A 27,639-nucleotide genomic window follows, 5' to 3' on the forward strand; every position below is an offset into this window, starting at 1 on the left:
CGCCACAACCATATTATCAAGAAAAATGTATGAAGCAATTTGGAGCCTCATAGAAACTGTTAACAAGATTCTTGCTGCAAGGAGAGAACAATAACAAGGAATAACTTATATATGAGTGCAGAGAAACAGTCACAAAAGAGATGGAATCGTAGTGAGAAGTATCACAGGAAGCACTGTTTGACAGCTTCATTATTTACATCCGCACGGCTTTTCTAAATTCTGCTGAATGTAATGCGATAGCCGTAATTCCCAACAGACTTCAATTTAAGTAATAGGATTTGAATTTCCGAATCCAACCATGATTTTCGGTTGAAATCCATTCAAGTCATGAAAGAGTATTTTCGCTCACAGGCACAAGGTCATGTACCTCTGACCTTGACCAAGTTGTCTGGGATACTAAATCAGATTACCCTGGCTCTCTTATTGACTTTAATCACCATTTTCCTCTTAAATAAATTGGAATTCCACTCTGCTCAATCTCTCATAAAAACGCTGACTTTATCTCAAGGATTGGCATGTCAAGTTGAATGTGGCTAATGGCACATTTTGTTTCAAAGATGCATACGATGCATCGACTTGATGTTCACCCCAAAGTCTTGGCTGAGAGTGTAGCGGAAGGCCGACTGTCCTATCAATCCACGTTTCTCACCTACCCAGCTGTGACTGGCGTATAAATTTATGACCTTTCATGTCCAAAACAAGACAGGTAAGCACATGAGCCACTTTTCCTAGCAACAGGCGACATTACTTTCGACCTGTGGCAGGAAATGACATTATATCAGCTCTCTGGTCCCTTCCTGGTAATGACAGGATCCCACAGGAACCTTGACCACCTTGTCCTCCGCCCTCCCCCCTTCGCATCAACATTCCAATTTCATTTTGGGAAGACTGTACTTGGGGCAGTACAAAACTCCCACTTACACTTCTCAGTATTCCTAAGGCAGCAATGATCAGTCCCCTAAATGTCGAAACATCCAATTTTTGAACCTTTTATTAATTTAGAAAAATAAATACAAACCATGAAATTATACTGCACAGGGGCTTATTATGTATATATTATGTGTATGAAAAAGTGATTTGAGAGTTCGGCATACTAATGCCAAATATATGTCAGGACCTCTGACAAAATCATTTGTTAGAACATTAATAAATACATTGTTGTTTTGTAGGCTCAACAATGGCAAATTGGAAGGTGGTGTAGTGGTAAAGAAAAACCAGATGAATTAGACCTTCACAATGCATACTGGCTTTGAGAACATGGAACATTATCCCTCTGGTGGAGAAGGAACCTGAGCTAGTGACTGAGATACTGTAAAGGCTTCAGTTACCTCTTGTTTGGGTAGAATCTCACCTACTCTGGAGTTTCCCATGGTAAAAGACCTCAGCTGGTTGCGGGGGGTCCTCACAAGTACCATGCTTTAGGCAGTGAAGTTGAGGTTCTTCCCAACGGTCAAGTAGGTCACCTCTATTTGCTTTTGAGTTGCAGAGAGATAAACTCAGCAGTTTGGGGTACACAGCCTTCATAGAGGGATCATAACACTCAGCCTCTCTGGGAAGGGTTATGCTGGGGTGCTGGAGCGGGGACTACGACAATGGATAAACTTAGGATTCCGGAAGAACGATACAATTTCCAGCCTGGCTGTGTGAACAGTAGACCAGGCCTTCTCCCTAGCACGACTGTGGTAGGGTTTGTGGGAATATGTTGATTTGTGATTTTCATGGATAGATGCAGCTGTGGCTAAAAATGCATCAGGGATGGCGGTGGGGCGCTAGAAATGACACAACGTCTATTGGCAGATGATTTTCCAATCAGGATCCTCAGCATGTACTTAGGCGATTCCACGTGTGCGTGTATGTGTGTGTGAAGTGGCAGCACCTCCAGATCCAAGGACATTGTATGCTCTTGGAGAAGAGTGGATTGCTCCCTTCAGCTGAGGTGAGACTTCCTACCCTTAGAGAAGGAGTTTAAGCACCTTGGGTCTTGTTCACAAGTGATGCTAAGAGGAAATGTGAGTTTCACAAGGAGATAAGCTCGGTGACCGTATTTTTGCAGGGGGGCGACAAGGTCCTTGATGGTAAAATGGGAGTTAAGTCGTAAGATAAGCCTAGTAGTTTATGTGTCATTCTACCTCTCTATCCTCACCTATGGTCGTGAGCCATGGGTAATGACCGAAAGAATAAGGTCACAGGTACAAGTGGCTAAAATGGGCTTTCTCCGCAGGGTGGCCACATTCACGTCTTTGTGACAGAGCGAGGAGTTCGGAGATCTGAAGATAATAGAGCCGCTGCTTCTTCAGATTGATAAGAGTGAGGTGAGTTGGCTCAAGATGCCACCTGGACGACGACCAAGGAAGTGGATCCAGTCACTAGGTGGACACTATGGAAGGATTATATCTCCCAGTTAGTTTAATAACATCTAAGGATCCCCCAGAATGATCTATGGTTGGTGGTCTGCAACAGGAAAGGAAATGAGACAGTGATCATTATGATGGTGATGATGATGAAGTAATTGTGAAGAAATTCAGGTTTACTAGCCAACTAAATGTAATACACAACCCTAACCCTCCAAACAAACCGTGGGGCACTAATCAACACTTTTGCAATGTAGGTCACTTCGCTCCAGTTCTTTAGAAACTGGACATGTATGAGAACTCCATGCAGTCTGGACCACCTTCTAAGAATTAATCTACACTTGATGCAACTGAGAGAGAATCAATTTCATATTAAATTCCTGTTGATTGGGCTGCTGGGAGCTGGGAATTATCTCCATCTAGGCAGAAGGTCTAGTAAAGAAGGTCGATGGCAAAGGGATGTTGCTAAAATGCTTTTTCTGCTTATTCATGGACTATGGTTCACAGTTTCCTTTATATGCAGCAATGGTTTTGCAGAAAATTGTCTGGGAATCAGCAACGGTAACGCTGATGCTACTCAAGACTTTAAATTAGTGAGAAGATTAGATATTGCGTTAAGGAACAGAACGTCCTGAAAATGTTGAAATGACTTTAGCAAGCTGAAGGCTAATGGTGGCACGCTTTCTGCGACTGACTTTGATCTTAAAGCTATCTTTGCCAGGCAGTCGTACCATCCATGACAGATGATATATTGAAGGCCTGTCAACGGGCATTTGTGCAAATGCAAATTGCAGCCTCCTATGAAATATAAAGAAAAAAATTTTTTAATTAATATCTAAAGGTAATGCGAATCTTCAATTTTCCCCTAAAAAGCTCAATTTGACGCCACAGGGCGCTAATGAAATGTCCAGATGGGTGGATGCGATGTCTCTTTTCTGCATCGACCTTAACAGCACCATCAGGATCTGATTAAGAAAACAAACTGCATATGTCAAGGAATGATTTTACTCACTAAGCTACAAAACCTTCTCCTATATACAGTATATACATATATACAGACACACACACACACACACACACAGTACCAGTCAAAAGGCTGGACATGCCAAGCTGCCTACAGAGGAGAGTGTTACAGTCGCATCACATGACCTGGTCACCTGACCTAAACACAGCTGACATGAATTTGGAAGAGTTTGACCAAAGAGTGAAGGAAATGTGCCCATTGAGTGCAAATGTGGGGGCTCCTTCAGGACGGCTGGAAAAGCATCCCAGGAGCCCACTCTATGAAACTGGCATAGAGGAGACGGTGGGGTCAGCCAGTGCCTGGAACAATTAAGGGTTAAGGGCCTTGCTCAAGGGCCCAATGGTGGCATCAATCTGTCAACCACAGGATATGAATCAACAATCTTCTGAGCCCCAACCCACGTTAAATCTTGATTTAATTAATGACTGGGTTGATACATGACAGATGAAATTTAACGTAAATAAATGTAAGGTAATCCATGCAGGGAGCAGAAATATAAAGTACAGATATGTTATGGGGTGCACTGAAATAAAGGTGGCTGATTATGAGAAAGGCATCAGTGTGCATGTTGATGCTTCCATGTCCCACTCTCGCCAGTGTGGGGAAGCAATTAAAAAGGCCAATAGGATGTTGGGTTACATCTCTAGGTGTGTGGAGTTTAAGTCAAGGGAGGTGATGCTAAGATTATACAATTTCTTGGTAAGACCCTACCTAGAATGTGCAGGTTCGGTCACCATACCTTAAAAAGGACATTGCAGCCTTGGAAAGGGTGCAATATAAGGCTATGAGAATGATTTCTGGTCTTAGAGGAATGTCTTATGAGGAGAGGATAGCTGAGCTGTATCTGTTTAGCCAAGAGCAAAGGAGATCGAGGCGGGACATGATCCAGGTATATAAGATTCTAACAGGTCTGGATGCTGCTTAGTCAAATGGCTACTTCAATATTAGTTTAGATACTAGTACTTGTGCCCATAGGTGGAAATTAGCGGGAGAACATTTTAAACTGAATTTGAGGAAGCACTTCTTTACACAGCATGTAGTTAGAGTATGGAATAGTCTTCCTGTTAGTGTAGCGCAAGCTAAAACCCTTGGTTCCTTTAAATCAGAGCTAAATAAGATTTTAACATCTCTGGGCTATTAGTTGAGTTTTCCCCAAATGAGCTTGATGGGCCAATTGGCCTCCTCTCGTTTGTAAATTTCTTATGTTCTACAGCTGCCGAACTAGTTATTTTTTTTATTTAATACTTTTTGGTATAATTCCATATATTATTTAATGGCATTGATGTCTTTATAATAATTCTAAAATGTACAGAATAGTACAAATAAACCTTTCTAAAGGTAGGTGTGTCCAAACTTATGTTTCACACTTTCTCCTTCATGTTCCACCATGGGCACTCTGACTTCCCTGCGGGGTGGGGGGAGGAGTAATGAGGAGACAGGCTGGGTGAAGGGTCACATCTGACTGAAGTAGGAAAGGGCGGTTTGTGGGCGGTGTGGGACATTTGCCGGCCGCGTCAGTGGTATGTCTCCTCTCCAGGGTTGGTCACGATTCCTATGTTGGCAGGTGGTCTGCTGAGGAGGCGGCAGTTCCATTCGACTGGTCATCCTCATGCCATTCTGCTGTTAAACGGATAGCTTATAGCTCCCTGCAGGTTAATTAGGCCCTCTGTGGTGATCAGCTATATTTATATATAATATATGTTCTATAAATAGGATATAGAGTATAGAACTCTAAGACAAATAGAAAGCAAATTCCTAATGTTTATTTATCCAACCGTACAAGCATCCGTCATCTAACAATCTATCCTGCTTAGGGTTGCGGGAAGCCAGGAGAAAGTCTATTTACTTTTTATTTATTTAATGAGTACAGACGCTCCGCTACTTACGAATGGGATACGTTCCGAACGGCCGTTCGTAACTTGAAATGTTCGTAAGTCGTTATTCAATATCATTTTAAGGGTGTATGTCTGAAAGTCTGAAAGTTCGTAAGTTCAAAGTTCGTAAGTAGAGGAGTGTCTGTATATGACAATTTAGCAGTAAATTTAACGAAAGTGTTAGGGTTATGATTTTATAATAGACTTGTTATTATAATGGTCAAGTTCCTTGATACCCCAAAACCAAACGGAATCAGAGAAATACAGTAGATGCATTAGATATCAATCTCATAAAGCTCTCAATATCACGATCTAATAAAAAAAAATCATACTTAGGTACTGTTAGTAGTTAACTCAGTTTTCCCCTATTTTTAACCCATGCCCCGAAAATTAAGTGTGATATCTACAGCCTAATTATTTATTCCTCATCCCTTGACCCCTCCTCAATAATGTGTTGTGATGTGTGTAACGTCCGAAATCTATAATAAATAAGGTATCGGAAATTGGTGATGACAGCCTTGGCCGTCTTCCATCAATTCTATACATTGCATAATAATTATATCAGGAGCACTCTGTGGAAATCAAGGGCATAGTTTAGGAATTCTTGGTGATCCGTGCCAACTACGAAGACCCGATGTCTCCTTTAAGTTTGACCCCTTGGGGCGCCTTCTGTCGTTTTTCTGGAAATCTCCGCTCCCCCCCCCCCCCCCCCCACATCTCAGTACAGTGCCAGTGTCTTAAATTGGCTAATGATATCATCCCTCACTTCATTTTCTCAGATATTCCAGATCATTATGCGCCATGCAGAGGCACAAATCACTCTGAATTATGCCTAAAGGGGACTAACTTCACAATCTCCGCATTACCTCTCCTCTTGACATGCGTTACTTCCTCTATACCACATGACCTTCTCTGTAGGGAAAGATGAAGTTAATATGTTAATATGAAGCATTTTACCCCCCACCCCCCCCCTCACAATTCAGAGATGCCACATAACTCCCCATATTTTCCTGCATAAACATCCCCATAATTCAAAACCCCAGCTATGACTCAGTAGGGCTATTCAAAATATTCTAAACAGCAAACAAACAATGGCAAATACATTACACTGAAAATAGCTTATGTTCTTCACAGTGGTTATTTGCTGCCAAAATGCTCATCTACATTTATTACATTCAAGGAAACAAGCTCTGTGCTCCGTTCTACGGAATGGGTTTCTTTTCTTCTAAAGGCATTTTCCTGCTATGGACAATACCGGGAGGTCCTCTGTGGCATATTGAAAAGCAGCTACGCATTGATTGTTTCCCAGTTCAGGTCTTGCCTTTCAGACGATCTAATGGAGCGATTTTACATCTTTGCATTGAATTAAGCGAAACCACACAGCGTCATTATTTAGTCATCTGCACACCTGTAGCTGAGCTATGAAACAAATTATGTGTGTCTAAGTAGGAAATGCCACCGCGGATGAATCATGAAATAAGAATAACCAATTACAAATGGGTCTTTGCGTCATATCAAAGTCACGGTGTCTTAATTCTAAAATTGTCACTGCAGATGGTAAGAACATGGATATAAGTGGTGTAAAATTACTAATAGCCCTGCATTCGGAGGATATCTATTGTTAATGGACCTAGGTTGCAGCTATGAGATTCACTTCAGGCCATGAAGAAATGCCGCCCCATTATGCAACATGTCTATTAATCTCTTATGAGCGTCTGCATTTGGGTTGTTCCAATAAATCGGTAACATTTTCTATGAAGCCCATGCTTCTTGAGTATCTATGCACATAACACATTATAAAACATTTATAAAGGACTATAAACATGGCTATAAATATTTATTAAAAGGCCTCACACATTTATGGCATGGCAAACAGGAAATATTTAATCATCTTTAATATATATGGAATCAGAACGATGCGTACACAATGAAACGCAGGACATACGGAATATTATACATTTATATATAAAATGAATGAAGAGCTGCTGTTTGTATGCTAAAAGATAAGATGATGTTGAATGAAAAGTATGATATATAATTATGTCTGTTCCTGTAACAGACGTGCTGATTTTGCCCAGATAACTTGCTGTGAATATGGCGCGTCACCCAGTGTTTTTCAATGGGTCTTAATGGGAACAGAATGCCAAATTCAGAGGTCATCATTTTTAAAATCCTACAGTAACATATCTTCAGTCTCTGGGTATCGCAAGTGTAATAGTTGATATCTCAGGTGATATTAAGCTTTGGGACAGATGTTTTGACATTGGCAAGATAAGAATTAGAAACCAACTTCAGCCTCGTACATAAATACAATGAATGCGAAATTAAAGACAGGCAGTGCTTTGGTGAACTTCGTTGGGTCTTCGACTACAAGGTGCGCGATGAGGACGGGTGTCACTGGGACGCCAAAAGTTTAAATACGGCAGAAAGTGCCAGAGCTTTTGTGCAGCATTACCTGAGCAGCAAAGGGTTCATCGGTATTATTACAAGGACATGCAGCAACAGCATCGCCACTGTCCCTAATGCCCAGCCATCATGTACAGTTAGCGTCTGATAACTGTAAAAAAGATGAGAGATCTAGTGAAGTGAACTTAGAACACTGGAATATCTGAGACAATACATGCATCAGAATTTAGTGATCACTGTGATCACACCGCAAAAAAGGTGTCCTGTGCATTTAGCCCGTATGTGACATGATATAGCAAGGGGGCAGCTAATTCAGCATCTGGGGAACAGTGTGCAGGGGCGGTACCTTGCAGGTCAGGGATTCGACCCAGCAATCTTTCAATTACAAGTGCACATCTGTAGCCATTAGGACACCACTACCCCTCAGAGCTGCGTGTCTCAGGTCTGGTCCTCCTTTAGATCTATATATTGCACTGCACACCACTTGCAGTTGTATGTTTAAAGCACAATTTTAAATTTTGAATGTTTGTCTGCGCACTGGCAATGCACACCACTTGCATTTTTAGGTTATGTCCATACATATTTATTATTATACTGCATGGCTATAATTTGTTATGCCTTTTTATAAATAATTTTATGTAGTGTTTATAATGCCTTATGAATGCATCATAATGCATTATGAGGGTATGTATCATGCATCTAAATGGTTGCTTAAATTGACGTGTTACCAATAAATCCATCACTGGACTCATTCCAAGTTGGGACCTCATCACTTTTCTAGCCACTATGTGAAAACACTGCCTGTTCCAAGTAAAGTCAAGAAATGTTTAATGACAGCCCTCTGTTTCCAGTGGGACCCACTGTACCCACTGTAGTTAAATCCCTACTTCTGAGCACATTTATTAAATAATGCCCATTGTGTTATGACCATTACAAATCCTATATAAGCCATAATAATCTTCAGCAAAGCCAATAGCAGGAGAAAAATTGAAATACAATTATTATTATTATTTTAACAAGGGCTAATCATACTTTGTGTCTTCATGGATATGCATAAAAATTTATGAAATCATTTGAAATGTTTAAAACCATATTCTGAACATTTTAAGATTATAGCACAGATGGCTAGAAGTTTACAGTAGTTTAAAAACAATTAATATCTGAACAGTCATTAATATTGATGAAGCCTTTTCACAGTAAACTTGAGTGACATTGAGTGTGACCAAATCATTGTACCATCAAATTCATTAATCATACTCACAAAACAACAATAACAGAGATTTTTAATTAGGGGATCTGTCTTTTTTTGTAGTGGATCTACACCATCACTTCTGCACTTGATACAGCATCAAAGGTTGGTACCTTGAGCTGACAGAACCCAAGACCTAGAGATTTCTCTGTCCATCAGGAAAATGCCTGTAGTCTGAAAGTTGATGTTTCAAATCCCTGGGTTGGCAAAGTGATGTCATGTTTGGGTCCTCGAGCGAGACCTTTAGCCATAACTATTCTAGGGATGGGCTGACCCGGCTTTTTCAAAAACAAATATTGCTTTGGATAAAAAGCTGCACATTTGAATATTAGGAAAATGGCATGTTGCATTCTGGGATGGGGTAGGGTCCAGCAGCCTTCCTCAGTGTAACAACTTCTCCCCTTGCCAGACCCTTAAAGAGCTTTTGTGTATATTTACACCAGATAATGGTGTAATCCTGGTTTGTTCCCTGCCTCATGCCCATTGCTTCCGGGATAGGCTCCAGACCCCCCCATGACCCAGTAGGATAAGCGGTTTGGATGGAATCTAACAGCAATAACCTATACATGGTCACACTATACTCGTGTGCTCATGAGAATGGTGGAGTGTGGAGTATTTTCTACCATCATGTTCAGTCAGTAAGTGTCCAGGACACCCAGTGACCTTCCATTCAGTTTGAAAACACAACATTCATCGGTGTGTCTGGAAGATTCCACGTTCAGTTTGGGTTGAGGTGCACAGATCTGGGCTTTACTGTACACAGCCAGGACCAATATGAATAGCGCCCAGAAAATGTACATCACAATAGCTCATTCTCTTCCTCTCAGACCATCTATCATCCTGAATGAAACGAACACTTATGTTTTGTTGTTGGTGGGACTTTACCGCAGCATCCTGTCTTGTCTTGCCTTATTGTCTTGTGGGGTTGCATCTTCGCAAACCTGGGAGCTGATACAGCCTACAATGTGGCCAGCGTTGGATTCTGCTCTGAGAAGATATGGACTGGAAAGCTTCCCAGGTTCCGGAAGCCCGCAATGAGGTATTCGGCGTACTTTCCTGGAATGTCCTGTAGATTGCGGTGGAATGAATCCCGTTGTCAAGGACGACAAACGAGAATGTGTGTGTTTAATCAGCGACGTCTCGCACAGGACAGAGGCGTGATCTTTCATGTAGGATACAGGAGGAGCTCTTTCGTAGTATTTTCAGACTCTCATCTTTTGCTCTCTCCTGATTCTTCCATACTGACTGAGCTACTATTATTCTTGTCATTCATGGTTATGTTTTACAAATGACCTGTGCATATATCTTACTTTCAGTATCACTTACTACCCCACTAAAGAAAATACATTTCCATGAATAATACAAAAAATGTAACCCTCTGTTAGAAGCACATCACGACGTTTCATCATCGGATACGCTTTTCTTTATTATTATTTTTCATTGTGACAAACTTTCACGAACCATGACATTATGAGAAGGTTTAATCTCTGCTCCACCCAATCAGCCATATCGACCACAGACTGCTTTTGACCACCATGAACAGTAATAGAGGTCTGTCCTCCGTCAGTCCAAAAAAGCCATTCAGTATCTCTAGCCATCGCACTCACCTCTATAGCTTGCAATATCCTCACAGATCAACTTAATGCTTTTGGGTTGGGCTCAAATTCAGGAAAGAGACTAGTTGGGTTGCCTTTAATTCTGGTAATTTTAGTTAAACTTCTAAATCTGGCTGGTTGCATACTTAATTAATATTACATATAGGTCTTTTTGGTCTGCCATTCCAAGAGCATGCCATTTGAATTCTAAGGTTTAATTGGCACTGCATCAAGTGTTCATTTAAATATGCTAGGTCTACTGTATATAACCTGTATTGAAGTCAACACCCCAAGCCTACTAAATTTTGAAGAAATAATAAAATAAAAGCTAGGGTTTGGGAGTCTTTGGTAGATATACGATGTTTAAGTTGCACACATTATTTATTTGCCAGATACTTTGTCGAAAGCAACTGACTATGATCTGCCCGACGTATTTCGGTAACACTTTAGCTCATGGTCAGCTCATTGGCTATTAATAACTGTCACCAATAATCTGAGTAAACCTTCAGCTAAATTCATGCCAGTTTCATGCCGTTACATTCACTGGACCTGAGATACTCCTTGTGCTTTCACTGTGCATCACCAAAGATGGGCTAAAATATCCATAAACAATAGGCAGAATCACTAAGAAAATACAGGTCAACTCCCCAGGTTATGATGGGATTACTTTCCGACAAACCTGTCGTAAGGCGAAAATATCGTAAGGTGAAAATGCATTTTAATACAGTACACCTACCCTAACAAACATCATAGCCTAGCCTAGCCTACCTTAAACATGCTCAGAACACTTACGTTAGCCTACAACTGGGCGAAAACTTTAACACAAAGCCTAATTTATAAAAAAGTGTTGAATATCTCATGTAATTTACTGAATAATGTACTGAAAGTGAAAAATAATGTCCATCGTAAAGTTGAAATATCATAACTTGGACCATCGTTACCCGAGGAGCCATCAATGACCTGTTCCATATGTCTTGTTTAACCATCGGCCTTATTCCAGTTATTGGAACTGCTGAATCTTTTTCTTTTTTTTGTGTAAGTTTGAAAAGCTTAATCTCAGAGCTGCACATCAGACAAGACTGCACGTTTTCACTGAAAGAAGAACAGGGATTAAGTGCAACTTTGAAAACTAACGCCCCTTTATTATATACTGCAGTGTGTGGTTCATAGCAATTGTGAAATGAAATGTTTATGCAAAACTTCATCTGCATATGCAAATCAGAGTTTGCTTCAATCATGATGTGAAGCTGCATCTCGTAGCTCATTACATTATGCACTAATTCCTGTGTTCTTTGCTCATATTGTTACACAGCGGTCGCTGAACAATCATTCAGGATTCCCACTTTTTAATGCTATATGTCGCTATATCTTTAATGTTTATTGTCTTGTTTGTGTGGTTTAAATTTCTTGCTCAATAAAACTGATTCTGATATTAGAATCTTCTGTCTGCACACAGATTGTAGAGAAATTTCAGGACGCAGAGATTTTGGGGGCTATGTGATGCAGACAGTGTGTTTTCTGTTCACTGGGGAGAGTGGGCAGATTGCTTTATCAGCACAGAGGCAATAAAATGGAAAGTGTGACATTACTGAATAATTGTCAAGATAAATGAGCAGAACTGGCACATTCAGACTGTGAAGGATTTTGATGCCCGGACAATAGATGTATGACAGAATGTATGACTGCTAAGAGATGTCAGATCGATTTTGCAGCTTTAATGCTCCGGTGTTTATCGACAGGGATGCAGTGGCCATTTTCCAGCCGCACTGGCCCTGCACTGAAAAACGACACTTTCAAGAAAAGATCAACTTTGATGCCTGTACAGTGCAAATGGAAAAAAATATGTATGATTTTCCTTCTTTACAGCTGTCATAAAATAGACCGTATACCACAGAGAAATAACTTAGTGAATGACAGGAATGTCTTTGTCTAGTCAATGGGTGATATAGAATGATGCTTCTTCTGCCTGTTTGGGATTAAATGGTTCAATTCTTCTCTAAATCAGTTACAATCCTGGTTCCCAGTCTGCAAATGTCATACTACTCTGAATGGGCAAAGGGAAAGTGGAGGAGACACTGAAGGAATATGAATCTAGTGCTGAAAATCGTAAGCGCGTGATCAGCTGACTTCCACTGAACAAATAAAAGAGTTTCCTGAAAATTATCCTCATGTATTGGAGCTTGATTTACATAATGAAATACCAGGCACACAGGCATTCAAATTAACTTTGTAAAGGCTTGCCAATCAAAATCAAATTAAGAATAGAACTACTTTTGTGTAATTTCGTGAAATGTAGAAAACCTCCAGACACACACGAAGGGTCCCCCTTGGTAGATTTCATCGACTGGGCCCCCAAACTTATGTTCTGGGGCTTCTATAAAGTGCAGGGCCCCCCGAATCTGCCAGGGTATCCATTCCTCTCTGACACCCCCAGTGGTACCACAAAATGTAATCCATTGAATAATAATAGACACTCTAACTGTAACTGACATGAGAAGGCAGGATCAGGCAGTCCCTGGGACAGTGGTTCTCAATCCTGTTCATGATCCAGTCAGAAAGTCTTCATCCAAACCCTCTTCAATTAGTCACATTCATTGTTAGTCTATTAAGGTCCATATGAGCCCAATTAAGGTAGGGATGGAATGAAAACATTCAGGCGGGCGGGGGGGCACCATAAACAGAATAGATAACTACTGCCTTCCAGCAAGTAGGAGATTAAGAACCCAATGGCAGAATTACACTGAAGACACTGGGATTCAAACCAGCAACCTGCTGACCACAGTCACAGCAGCCTAATCTGCTAAGCCACATAACACAACAGAGAGAGAACCAACGTAGTATTGATTTATTTCACTGGAGTATAAATTAACTTATTATGGTGAAGGGTCATTTCTTAGTAAAATACATTGGTTTTAATTAAATAATTAATTTCCCTTGTGACAGAAATCCAACAGCTCTGCTACAATAACTGCTCCTCCAGCATGGGCTTCTGCTGGGCATTGTGGTGAACAAAGCGAGGGACCCCCTGCTTCTCATGGTTCACTGGCCTGCAGTTCATCTAGATTAGCATAGCTAGATCAGATAGATTAGTCCTTCTTTCAGACATTAGCTCTCTGGCATTGGGCTGGTTCGGGCTGCTTTTACGAGCGAATCCACTAAACAGTGTGATTTATTTTAAATAAATAAACGTCGCATTCTAGCGAAACCGAACGTCCTGTGGCTCATATACACTTTTGCAACAGCAAGGAGCAAAGCAATTAAGTGGAGGCTTGATGAGATAGTCGCCCTCGTGTTCTGGGCCTCCTTTGATTTCCGAAACCCAAGCCTTATCGTTCTGGTCTTTCGATTACTGTTTTGGGTGATGAGTGGTAATGAGGATATTAGAATAAGCTAACCTCATTTGGAGCTTAAGGTTTTAATATATTCAATGCAAAATGGAAGCGGGGGCAGATTTCACATTTTAAAAGATAATTAGCTGAATAGTCCTTCAAAGACAACCCTGTGCATACTGAAATAAAATATTCGATTTAAATGTGCCATCCCTCTCAATAGATCTGCTTCTTTGTTTTCTACATTACCATCAAAATCAGCTGCATACGAGTACTGAAAGTCCTTAGTATTTTTCGGTCACTACATTTTATGCGCGCATACCATTGACTTTACTTATCGCCAGCTTTGTACTGTAGCATTACTTAAGGCTGATTGAATTTTCGAATAGCATTCATTTACAGGAATAATTCACGAAGAATGCAGGGTCCAGCAGACCCGGTCAATAATTTTCTTCTCCGCAGGCCTAGCCTCTCTTGAAATCACACAGCGGGACAGATTTTAAAGGGCGACGAGGGGGTTCGACTTAATCCTGTGTTGTTTTATTTGTGTATTGCATTGCATTCTGAAAGCTGAATGGCCAATTTACTTAATTTTTCAATGGGCGACTCCATTGCCAATCTCCCTGGGCTTGGCTCCCCATTTACCAGTTTTCAAACCATGTAATCATTATGGTTACTGCAGTTTGAAAGGCATGGGTAGCATGTGGAAAAGGTCCATAGTCACACCATAGTTGGCAGTGGTCAAACTCAAAAGAAACTACGGCACATTTTCATGACACGTATTTATAGATATGTTCACATACAGAGTGAGGGAAAGTTGATTAAGTGTTCATTAATTATATAAAATATCCATATATAATATTTTCATTAATAATCTTGATTGTTAATAATGTGTGCATGATTTAAAAAGTATGCGTCCTTATGAATCCATTATCAAAACTCATGAAAAAAAAGTAATGATTGGGCTTTCTGGACCCCTTCTGTTGACTCTAAAACCATATGGTTTGAAATTTGAATTACCAACATGAAATTGGACAGAACAAATTAAATCCACATGTCTGGCTTGAGACCAACAGACCAACATGTACTTCTTCTAAATACAACTTCGAAAAATGAGTTTTTTCCCCTGGGAAATTTAATTCAAGCAAACAGTCCCACTATGTAATTTATAAAGGCTCATTCTAAAATTATACAATTAGACATCATTTTCAAATTCTTTAAACGCATTGCTTTAAGGTATAATTAAAGTAAACCACACCACTTTGTTCACGTATCATTTTTAGATGCAAAAATATTTCGGTCTTCCATTTATAGTTCAAATGTTTTATTTTTGACTGATTAGTAATGCAGAACAGATGTTTTGCGCGCGCGCATGTGTGTGTGTGTGGGGTTGTAAGATGGTGATGTCACAGAAGTGGTTTTGGACATTACTAAATATATACCGAGGCATATTTACAATTAACCTACTTAATATTACAGTGCAGAGTTAGGCATGGGTGGTAGACATGCATTTCTACCCGTTTTGTTGGAGTACTGAGTATGTTTACGGGAGCGATGCAGTTGGGGGGGGAGGGGTCAACGATTCTACCCTTACCAGGGAGGGATGCGAGTCTATCACAAGGAAAACATTTTCGTATGTATATTTATAATATATGCACATTATGCTCAAATGTAGAGAATAGTAGCAGTGCTGCCACTGTTTTGGGGCTTTCCACAAGATTTTGGAGTGTGTGGGAATTTCTCATCCTGAAGAGCATTTGTGAGGCCCGGCACTGATGTTGGATGTGAAGGCCTGGCTCGCAATCCCTATGTTAGTTCATCTCAAAGGTGTTCGTTGGGGTTGAGGTCAGGCTTTTGTGTGGGCCAGTTGAGTTTTTCCACACTAAACCCACCAAACCATGCCTTTATGGACCTTGCTTTGTGCACTAAGGCACAGTCATGCTGGTTCCCAGAACTTTTCCCACAAAATTGGAAGCGTAGAATCATCCAAAATGTCTTGATATGCTGAAGCATCAAGAGTGTCCTTCACTGGAACTATGTGGCCTAGCCCAACCTCTGACAAAAAGCCCATAACATTATCCCTTCTCCACCACACTTCACAGTCTGCACCATGCAGTCAGGCAGGTAAGGCTCTCCTGGCATCCGCCAAACCCAGACTCATCCATCAGACTGCCAGACAAAGACTGTGATTACTCACTCCACAGAACACGTTTCCGCTGCTCCAGAGGCCAGTGGCGGCGTGCTTTACACCACTGCATCCAGCGCTGGCCATTGAGCTTGGTGACGTGAGGTTTGCAGGCAGCTGCTCAGCCATGAAAGCTCATTCCATGAAGCTTCCGGCGTGGAGTTTTTGTGTTGGAGTTAATGCCAGAGTAAGTTTAGAACTCTGCAGTTATTTACTGAACTGTTACCGGCTTTTATGCACCACGTGCCTCAGTACTCAGTGACCCCACTCTGCTACTTTACGTGGTTTTTGTTGTTCCTGAACACTTCCACTTTGCAATAACACCACTTACAGTTGACCGTGGAATCCAGCAAGGAAGAAATTTCACTGACTTATTGCAAAAGTGGCATCCTACGACATTACCAAGCTTATATACGCCAAGCTCTGCAGAATGACGCATTTTTTCGCAAATGTTTGCAAACCTGACTGCACAGGTAGGCACCTGTGGCAATAGGTCTGAATGAAACACCAGAAGTCAATAATTAAGAGGTGTGTCCCAATACTTTTGGTGGTTATATAGTATATGCAGCAGCAGAAAAAATTAAGAGACCCCAGCACATTTTCTTGTTTAACTCATTTCTCAATTTATGGGTGTGCATCTGTGAATAATCATCTCTGCCATTAGAGAGTCACTTCCGCCCTCTACCTGGCTGGTTTCTGGTCGTTCCCAGTGTCTCCTGCTTCACCTTATTCTTGTGTCCTGCTGTCTTAGAAATTTTGAACCCGGAAGCGACCTGCTGCTCAGCGCAGCCTTCTGCCAGCAGAACCAGAAGTAAACCAGGATTTAAAAATGCAGATTTGTTTAAAAATATAGAGTGGTCTCTTTTTTTTTCCCACGACTGTATAAAAGAATGCAGTCCAGTTGCAATGAGTGCAAAGTTTTGTTAGATGTTAAATCAAAATGTTCCTAAACTGTTCATGGTCCACCAGTATCCATTCATGAGGTGACTAGAGTGACTATACATAATGCGGGTGATTCAGCAAACACTTCCGGAAGCAAAAAGAGATGTGATTTGGGTGACATTCAACCATTTTCCACAACCACTTATCCTATTCGAGGTTGCAGGAGTCCAAAGCCTATGGGCACGAGGTAGGGAATAACCCAGGATGGGGCACCAACCCATCGCAGGACGCACTCACACACCATCCACGGACCCATCCCCATAGCATATTTTTGGACTGTGGGGGGAAACCCAGAGTACCTGGGGGAAACCCCATGATCACAAGGGGAACATCATGCAAACTTCACACACATGGAACCCAGTGAGTTGAACCCAGAGGTGTGAGAGAACAGTGCTAACCACTGCACTATCGTGCCACCTACCTGGGTCACATTGTTATGTATCATGATTGCGCTTGGCTGCGTTGGACTGGAGATGATTTCAGCACTGACTTACTTTTTGAGCGCCTGCTTACATCTTTAGTTCCCGCCTACAGAGCTGCAGAAACACTGGTCTAGAAATACGACTTGTCATTATTTCATTTTGCGAAGGTACTGGAAGTGTAAATATGTATCAGGTAGAAAGCCTGGCCCACAACAAGATTTTGGCTTTATGATACAGACACTGGAGTAAAGCACTTAAGCAAAATTGGGTTGGCAAATATTTATGTGTCAAAGAGCTTTTTGAGTCTCTGATTTTAGTGTGGATCCAAAGCAAATCATCATGAACCTGGAGTGCCCTCAATGTTTTGATGCACTATACTGCCATAAGTCTTAATTGGTCCTTAATTACCTCTAATATATTATGGCACTATAGTACACACCCCACGCTTTTCAGCAAATCCTTGACATAAGCATTGGGGTATGATAGCATGTTCGGTGTCAGTCAAGTAATAGGAAGCTCAAACAAGTAACAGTCAAACATTGCCTTTTCTTAAATATTTATATATGTTTATAATGCTTTATGAATGCATTATAATGCATAATGAATGTGCTTATAATTGCTAAAAACATGGCCTTAAGTGTTACCATTTACATATTTAAAATGTATTCATTTAAATGTGCTAAATGGCATTCTGAGCTCTTTTGCCTTGTGCCCTGCGCTGTTCTGAACAGAATCCAAGCTTAACGGTCACTGAGTAACAAATAAGTTAAGGATGAAACAGGCAACTCCAAAACGTGCTTTTGTTCTCCAAATGTAATGCTCAGAATCTAAATCCCCCAAATACCACCGGTCTTAGAATTTCACATATTTCGATGAGGCATAAGATCATAGAGAATCACACTAAAATAAAGGGAATGCCCCTTTTCCTTAGTTTCAATTTGAAAATAATAATAATAGATCAAAAAAGTACAATTTTCTTTATTGATGTGCAATATCTCACAGAGAAGCAAAATTAGACAAAATGAGTTTTTGCTGGGGCTCTAGGTGAATGAAGTGCTAAGATTTTACTCTAGAAGTTTCACATTGTGATACATATTATGCCTAACAGTTTGGCTAATATCCCCCCCATCGTTACCTTTTATATTTTCATTTGTACTCCGACCGCGTGGACAGAAACCAATAACTTCCTGAAAATGATAACCAATTAGACTGTAGAGCAGGTGGGTGCAAGCAACTAGAGGAGGTGGGTCCAACCAATCAGATGTCCCGGCTAGTTGCTCTAGATGCTCTCTACCTGGCTGGTTTTTGGTCCCTCCCAGTGCCTCCTGCTTTACTTTGTTCTTATATACTGCTGTATTAGAAATTGTGAGCCTTGTAGTAGCCTACTGCACAGTGTAGCCTTCTGCCAGCAGAACCAGGATTAAACCAGGATATGAGAAGGCAGGCTTTAAAAAAATATAGAGTGGTCTCTTATTTTACATGCACATTTATTTATTTGTATGTTTATGTTTTTGTTTGTTTATTTATGACATACCTTTTCTTTGTTTATCTTAATTCGGTTTATTGTTTTGTGTATTTTTCATCTTGGTGGTATGTTTAAATTCGATTCTCATGTGACCAGCTACACCAAAACAAATTCCTTGTACTTTTTGTACAAGGCAAACAACTGGATTCCAGTTCAGATTCCAGCTTGTCCTTGCTGAATTCAGTCTATGCTCCGCAGCAGTCATTCGCCTCTGCTTGGCCTACTGCTCATACTAAACCTGGTTGTTTTCTTTGTTTTAACGTCACAGCCCATGTGATACAAACAGGTTAAGAAAGATGCAGTTTTTTGAATAAGATAGGGGAATGATTTGGGAAGGACAATAAGGGAAGAGATGATGTCTGGAAATCAATCACATTGGTCACTTTACTGTTACGGTAACTGTCTGCTCTGAGACACTGACTCGACACCGAATCGCTCCCTTTTTCATTGACTTGTTTCTGTCGAGGGGGAGGACTGGCACCAATTTCCCATCTCAGTTTGGTTCTGTTCTCACCTGGAGTCTGGATCTTATTACTGAAGCCAGACGACAGAGTCAGAGTACTGAACGCTAAAGAAAGCAGAGCCCTGCTTGTTTTCCCACCAAAGCCCATAAATTAACTAAAAATGTACTGAAAAGACCCTTTAAAAAAAAAAAAAAAAATGTTTCTCATAGGTCTGTTGATTACTGTATGATGAAAACATGCCCTGTGAATACTCCCCGCAGAAATAAGCAATATGGATTTTGCTGTTATTTCCAATTTTTGTTGCTTATCTACGCACACAGGTACATGATTAAATTACTAATATGTTATATCTGAGTTTTTTTTGCACATTCCCATACTGAGATTTACAGAGCTTATGAAACGGCTTGCCGGAAAGACAATCCTATTTCTTGCTTTTATTACCCTTTTATCTCACGTATTGGTATTTCAGAACGTGATGGCCACTTCTGCTGTGCTTCTCCTGCCACTTGCCTGGGAATTATAAATATTTCGTAAGCACCAAAGCAAAATGTTCAATCACTGCTGTACCTGACAGCTCTTGACAAAGGGATGTTTCTGGAGCAATTAGCAAGAACGGTTGCCCAGCACAGTTCTCTAAATTTGAAGTATCCGATGTAGAAATAAATCAGGATTTAGGGTATGTGTGCTGGTGACTTTTCTATTTAGCTAGTTTAGATTTGTTTCTCTTTTCTGTATTCAAATGAAACATGCAATTTCGATTATTCATTTCACTCTGAAAGTCCCCGTTACGAACGTCTCCATACGACAATGTCTGAACTTCACTCATCTGATCATGTGCAGAAGGAATTCAAGGCATGGTTTCAAAAAGATTTCCTGAAACACAATGCTTTCTGCATTCTCTGCCTTCTTGCGGAAGCCCATCCCTTAATAAATTTTACGGCTCAAAGCCATATTGCTTATTTCTTGAGAGAAGCACTGGGTATTTTTAATTCGGTCAAACATCACTCTGCAGTATGAATTACTTCTCCTTGACAACCTCCGAAGGTGATTCAGGCACAAATAATGAGGAATAATGGAGATACAGGACTGAAGACTGACGGCCCATAATTCGATTTTTTTCAGTTGCTATTTCAAAGATGGTTTCTTACAGGGGAAGCATCATGAGGATGGGGGAAAATTCCAGAATTTTTTAATGGTGAAGGAAATTAAGGGGCCATTATTCAGAGAGGGGACCAACCTTATCATTAACCAATGATATGTTTTAAATCAATGAATGACAGGGGAGGAGGGACTCCAGGATCCAATCAGCATCCAGCTGGGACCAGTGGCCCTTTGGCCCCACCCCTGTATATGCCCCAGATAAATAAAATGAATCAAAACTACCAAGCCTTTACTCTGGAGAACATGACCAGGAAAAGATCTCAGTATCTCAGTGTTGTCTTTCCCCTGAGCTGTATCCGTTCTTCAATAAAGCAATTCAGTCAATGACATTATTATTGTAATTGCTGGGTACGATTAATTTTTTTGGGAATTATATGATGAGGAAGAATATCAATATGCTGATCAAACCAGGAATATGAATTTACTTCTACTACTACTACTACTACTACTATTATTATTATTATTATGAAAATGCCAGGAAATTAACAAAATTAAGAGAAACAAGAGGCTGGTTGGAGATGCAAGCCTATGTGAAATACCAGAATGCTTATGAAGAAGGTACATATTCAGGCAATCACCAGCCCGTTCTCCTTTAACACGCCGTCCTCGTCTGACCCCCCCCCCGCATGCAGGCCTGGTTTCCGTGGGGGCACCCTCGATTCTCAGCAAGAGAAACATCACTTACCGTCAAGAGGTAGGGAGGGAGGGGGGGGAGGGGGGGTGCTCCAGAACCGTTTGAAACCGATATCAAGCTGACTATCACTGACTTTCATTAGAGCACAGAACCTTAGCAACAAACCCAACCAGTACGATCATAGCATTAGTATTAGTACTTTAAACCTCTCAGAGGAGAAGTAATAAAAGATGTGGCCTGGAATAGATTTGCATCATACTCTCCTATTAAGCCAGCAATCCATGATCGCCTAGGGTACATTCTGGATGTGCATATAGTCAAAGCAGACCGGTGGATATCAGTTGTCAACATACTTTGTGGATCCTGAGAAACACCTTTACATTTATTCACTGTGTGTTGCTGCTTATATACGGGATGATGTTGTTTACGTTAAAGCGCATCCATTTCACACTTCGGGCAGGCGTGACTGGATTGCTGCATTGACCAATCAGAAGTGCACTTCAAAGAACATTTTATGATGACACATGGTGGGGATTTGAATCTAAAAATATTTTGAGGTCTCACAAGCACACAGACACTCACCGCATGCTCACTTGTCAGTCGTGACCATTACTTACTTTGCTGTTTCACTGCCTTTAGTCGTAAAGCCCATGTTCACACTTATTGTGTGCGTACTCTGTGCGCGCGTGTGTGCAACATGAGACAAATCGATGTTCCGGGGGTAGAGTGAGGTCATGGGAGCATCCCCTGTGCTTCCTTCTAACCGATCAATAGTTTACGATAAGCTTGTTCTGTGTGAGCGAGCATCTGGGAGTAATGCTATAGTTCTTTTGGATTTTATGGGTTTTTTTTTTTGCTCAAGTATATCAAGAACTTATATTTGTGTGTTATTCACTTTGGCGAACCATTTGTGACACAAGGCTGCCTAATAAAGCTCCATGTTCCAGCGGCTGGATCCGTTCACCTTCTGGGTGCTTGAGTTTGCTTACTGTCAGGAATACTGAAGGCAAGGTAAGGCTCTGTGTGGGTTTCTTGTCTCGGCAGAGTTTCCCAGATGGCCTTCCCAGTCCCCATGGTCACTAAGGCAACCAGAGCCAGACATCCCTAATTGAGGTGAAGTTTGAAGATTACAAACGTGGCCGAGGGTCCACCCAGAGAAGATAAGGAAGTTGCACTACCTGTTTTTAAACATTATTACATCTGAGCCATTATTTTCCACAATATTATTCTTGGTCAGTTATTTTTGGCTGATGGTAATCACATAAACACATACTGGTGGCTGCGCTGAACGTCTACAGAAGTACAAAATCTGTTTGTTCACCAGGTCTATAGATTTCACATACTGATACAACACAAATCGAGGAACTTAGAAACCTGTAGTTATAAAAACAACCAATAACATCTTTCCCTTATGTATGTTCTGCCATCAGGGAGGCCCAACCTGTTTCGGGGCTGTAAGCAAAATGCGATTAAGCTACTTGTCACATTGTCGTCTTCCGATTCTGACAGGCTGATCAGATGAGGGCGCCCCCTGGTGGTTCCAAGGGCCTGCTGCTTAGTTTGCTTATACCCTGGGCTGGCGCGGAGCAGCAGCAGGAATAACTCAGGTGCAGGTCCCACCCTCTTCACTGGTTGGAGTTTTGTTGATAGGATTGGCAAGGCCCCTGGACCCATTTACAAATGCTGGTGGGGGGGAGTGAGTACACATTAGGGAGCCGATTTATAGATAACGAGCAAAAACAAAAAGCAACTGTGGAGGCAGCATTGAAACAATACCGCATGTCACTATTAACTGAATACGTCACTGAGTCTGGAAGGCTAACCCAACTCGTACTGTTCTGAATGTTCTTTTGCTATTCATGCTATTCGTTAATGAAGAACTATATTGTCGGTGTGTCATTGTCAAGGTACTCGCTAGTTAACTTATGACTGGCAATAGAATCCTACTAACATCAGTTAATTAATTGAAAATGATACAGATAGTCTCCGGCTTAAGAATGTCCAATTTATGGACATCTCGCACTTAAATAATCTGAGTTAAACACAATGGTTTATAATAAGGAACCCATAAACTACTTTGTCACGCTTATGAAAACATCGCATGGCTTCAGTGGCTCATCGACTCAAGTTACAGTACAGTACTGCATGTAGTTACTTTAATTATTACTGTATTATTATTATGCACTATATTATTATGCCTTCACTATATCTTGAAGTCTTTCTTAAGTGTTTTATATGTATAGAAAGATAAAATGTATACTATATATGAAGACAAACATTTGACTATCTGACGCTAAATAAGGATTGTATGTAGCTGGTTTGAATTAGCTACAAATTCACATAAGCACATTGTTAGGGAAGAGATCTCGTTCGTAACCGGGGGGCTGCCTGCAATTTGTGTTCTTGCCTTTGCCTACAATGAACTTCCATAAGAATTAGGATATATTTGTATGTCCCAGGACCAACGCCGGTTAAGCGTGTCAGGTACATTGTTTATTTAGAGAATTTGTTGTAATTAACCTTGAAATTGTGACACGAACTCCTTCTCGGTTTCCATGGCTACTGTAAGCAAGTGAATAACCGATTCTCCAAAATGACGTTTTTCTTGGCCAGCTGGAGTGATTCAGTGTAGCAAGAGATGAAATGACTGGGCTCGGGTCAAAGCATTTATCTACCAAGGCTTTAATATGGCTTGGAGATGTTATCAGGTCTGGCCACAACATTGCAGTGTAAGGAGCTGCATTATTTAGTTGCTGGTGTGTCTACAGTATAAGATTGCCCTTTTCAATGAAAGGCGTTACGAGACAGCTAGTGGCGGAGCTGAGAGGGATGTGGCTTGTTTCCTATCACACTCTGCGCCAGCTTTATCTTCTTCCATCGGCTTCATATTTCAGGAAACGGAACATTCCAGAAGACGTTACTGAGTGTAGGAGTTGGCGCTCACTGAGGTAGATGTTGATTAGTTCACCATTAATGGTTGTGTAAAAGGTTTTTTTTATTTATTTATTTTACTTTGTTCCTTAAAGAACAGTGATGGTGACACGTCGCATCTACAAAATGTTCAATGCAATCCTTCACATCTGTTCAAGTAAAGGAGGAAAACCCATCCATCCATCCATACATCCATCCATCCATCCATCCATCCATCCATCCATCCATCCATACATCCATCCATCCATCCATACATCCATCCATCCTCAGTTTGTTTATCCAGTACAGTCTTGCAGTGGGTTTTTATTCTATTTGTGTAAATATTCAAATATATGTAATTTTTACATTTCCAAAGAAAAGTGTTGCTTTAGTTCGGTGTTATACAAATTCCATCTTTAAGGGGTCACAGTTTATTAAGTTTTAGTTCAAAATGTCTCCCATTTTATCCGAGCATCAGCTAATGGCCTTAAGCGAACCTGTCCCTTTAATTGAACCCTGAGTCTCTTTCTGAGTTTTTAGTGGTATAATGAGTACTGGGAAGCCTGTTGGATTGCAGCCCCCCCAGGGCTGCAATAGAACAGCCAGATTTCAGTTGTCTTCCCGGAGCTGTAATTCATCACCTGAACGAAGGGGGTCAGGAAATAATTTCCCTATTTTTGCTTCCAATAACCCAGGCTTTTATGTCTTTGATTGTATTTGCAAAGGAGTCTAGGGAAAAAGATCTGGTAACTTTGTTGCAATAAAATATGGCCTGGCACATAACATTTTATTGATTGTTATCAGATTACATGTCTCAGTAGATACCCGGGGGGGGGGGGGGGGTGAGCACCCTAGATCAGTCTGGTGTGCGATGACTTCTAGCTTCTGTGAAACCTCTTGTTTGGTGAATCTGTCCAGCTCTATGTTACATCAAAGCACACATCAAAGCGATTGCAGATCGTTAAAATTTGGGACAGGTCGGATAAAAGTAGCCAGCTCACATCCATCTGGAAAGGCAAAGTCTGAGAAAGAGGACGCATGTTTGGAATGCTACCTGTGTAGCCGAGAAAGCAGGCAAAGTAAAAGCTAAAAGTGTTATAAAACGAGAATACGCACTTGACCCCATAACAACCTAACAATAAATTGCCTCCCTTATTACCATGGAAACAGTTCGACCCCCTAAAAAATGCAATTTTATGCAGACGGCTAAATTGGAGTGGAATTTGCACTTCCAGACTGACGTCTGTAAAATTATTACTGTTTTACAAAAGTATGGATTTGAAAAGAAGAACGTTATATTTTAATCCCATAATTCTGTTAAGATTGTAGGCTCAAGAAAACATCGATAGTGTAATCCACGGATTACGGCATCATTTTAACCATTTGCAAAGAGGATCATGGTAAGACCATAAATATAATGTAATCTTAGCTCAATTATGATTGAAAAATAATAAACTGAAATGTAAGGCAGTGGTTGTTGTTTTGTCTGATTTAATCAGCCTAAGCCGCAGCTGGCCTGCAACTCCTCTGTTTTTCCACACTGTGGTTTCTGCATCCAAAATGAGAAAACACAATGGATTCCAGTCGTAATTAATGGAAGCTGGAGCTCCAGGGTCATGGAGGAGTAGATGATGCCTGGCTTTCAAATGACATCGGCAGTTAATTAGCAACATGGGAATGACATCATACCTGCCACCACCGGCGCAGGCTAGGAAGGCGCGGCTAGGAGGCTTCTCATCACGGGTGGAGGGTTGGTGAACACATCTCACGGGGGAGACTATACTGTCAGCAAACAGACACTGTGCCTTCCTCTGAACAACCTTTTAATTATTAGCTGTTTAGCAACAAGTGCTAAGTCTAGAAGACGTGCCCGGGTTCGCTGTTTTGAGCAGTGGACACGTCGTTCACGTAGAGAATGGTGGCTACTGCCATCGCACGGTCAGGCCCGTCTATGAGGAGGGGTGGGACCAGGATGAGTTAACTTGTCTTGGGCCTCCACTGAAGCCAAGATAAAACAAGTAGTTTGTTGGCTAAAAACACACTGTACTGTATACAGTCACTTTTATTATTGTTATGTAATATTATATTATGTTAAGTTCTTTTCATGTATTTGGAAGTGCTTCTTAAGTGTGTTAAATGCATAGGGATAAATATATTTTGCAACTTAAGACAAACATTTCACTAACCAACGCTAAATAAGTATACCATATTTACCTGTTCTGCCTTACATACAAATTCCACTTAAAGGCAAACTTATGGAATGGATTCCGTTTGTAACCTGGGTACTGCCTCTATGTAAAATACATTATAACAATGAACGAAATCGAATCTTCTCTACTACCGAGTATGCCCGCATATCTGTATTGATAATAGTATCGGCTATAGGATTGTTTTTTTCTCACCTGGTCAGAATTTCATAGTAAAAGTATGTTAAATGTTACGACGAGACAATCTTGCAGAAGCTGTAACAGCCCTGCTCCAGTCGTACACACACTCGGATGATGTCGTCTCAAAAGTAAAGAATAAACCGTATCATTAAAAAAACATCCGAGTTCATTATCAGAATTACGTATTGATGATAGGCTATTTGATCAATGGACACCCATGGGTATTTAATCGCACCAGTTTGAGCAGCGAACTTCAGTTTTCCCCGTCTTCTGACGTCATCGTACCGCTTTCAGCACCGAGCGGATGATCTGGCGATACCGGAAAACGAGGAGACACTCGTGTCCCACGCCTGCTTCGCCCTGAAAGGCTCAGCTGGAACAGTAGTGCTCCCCTAGATGCTGTGTTTGCACATTTTCACTTTCTGCACGAGCTAAAAACTGATCTGGTTTGTGAGGTAAAACACGCCGACATAAGAGCAATCTGCCGCAGATCCTGTGCAGCGGCGCCTTTCAAAGGTGAGGTGACATGGCATTCCGACTGGCTCGTTGCATGTTGCACCCGCAATATACCTTATAATCTATAACAGAATAATTCAGAGAGTTAAGACAACCTCTTTGCGCCTTGCGTTCTGTTTTTTTTTCCGCTGTCAAAACAGCAAAATTTGGACACTACCATAAATGCTAGCGGCTACCTTGCACTTTACACTGTGTTAGATTGTCAAAATTGACCGTATCAACTTCCCTCTCTACAGTGCTGTTGTACTTTACCAGGAAAACAAAATTACTGGTACTTTACCAGAAAACCCAACTACCAGTTACGACTTGAAGCAGTATTAGCCATAACCAAATCACAGCCAGAGTTAGCATAATGTTTTCCTAGTGGAACATCTACTACTAATTTAGCTTCTGTCTCTGTCACTAAATCTATTCATTCGTTTCACTGTGTGTACAGAACCAAAAATATTGTATTACATGGCATACAATGAACACATGTACCATTACAGCCATTATATTTAGACAAAATAACACGTTCACATAAGAACATACCTGTAAGAAATGTACAAATGAGAGGAGGCCATCAAGCTTGTTTGGGGAGAACTTACTGTAACTAATAGCTCAGAGTTGTTACAGTCTGATTTAAAGGAACCTAGGGTTTTAGCTTGCACTATTAGTTTAAATAC

Source organism: Brienomyrus brachyistius, chromosome 18 (assembly GCF_023856365.1).
Source record: "Brienomyrus brachyistius isolate T26 chromosome 18, BBRACH_0.4, whole genome shotgun sequence".
Classification (NCBI taxonomy): Eukaryota; Metazoa; Chordata; class Actinopteri; order Osteoglossiformes; family Mormyridae; genus Brienomyrus; species Brienomyrus brachyistius.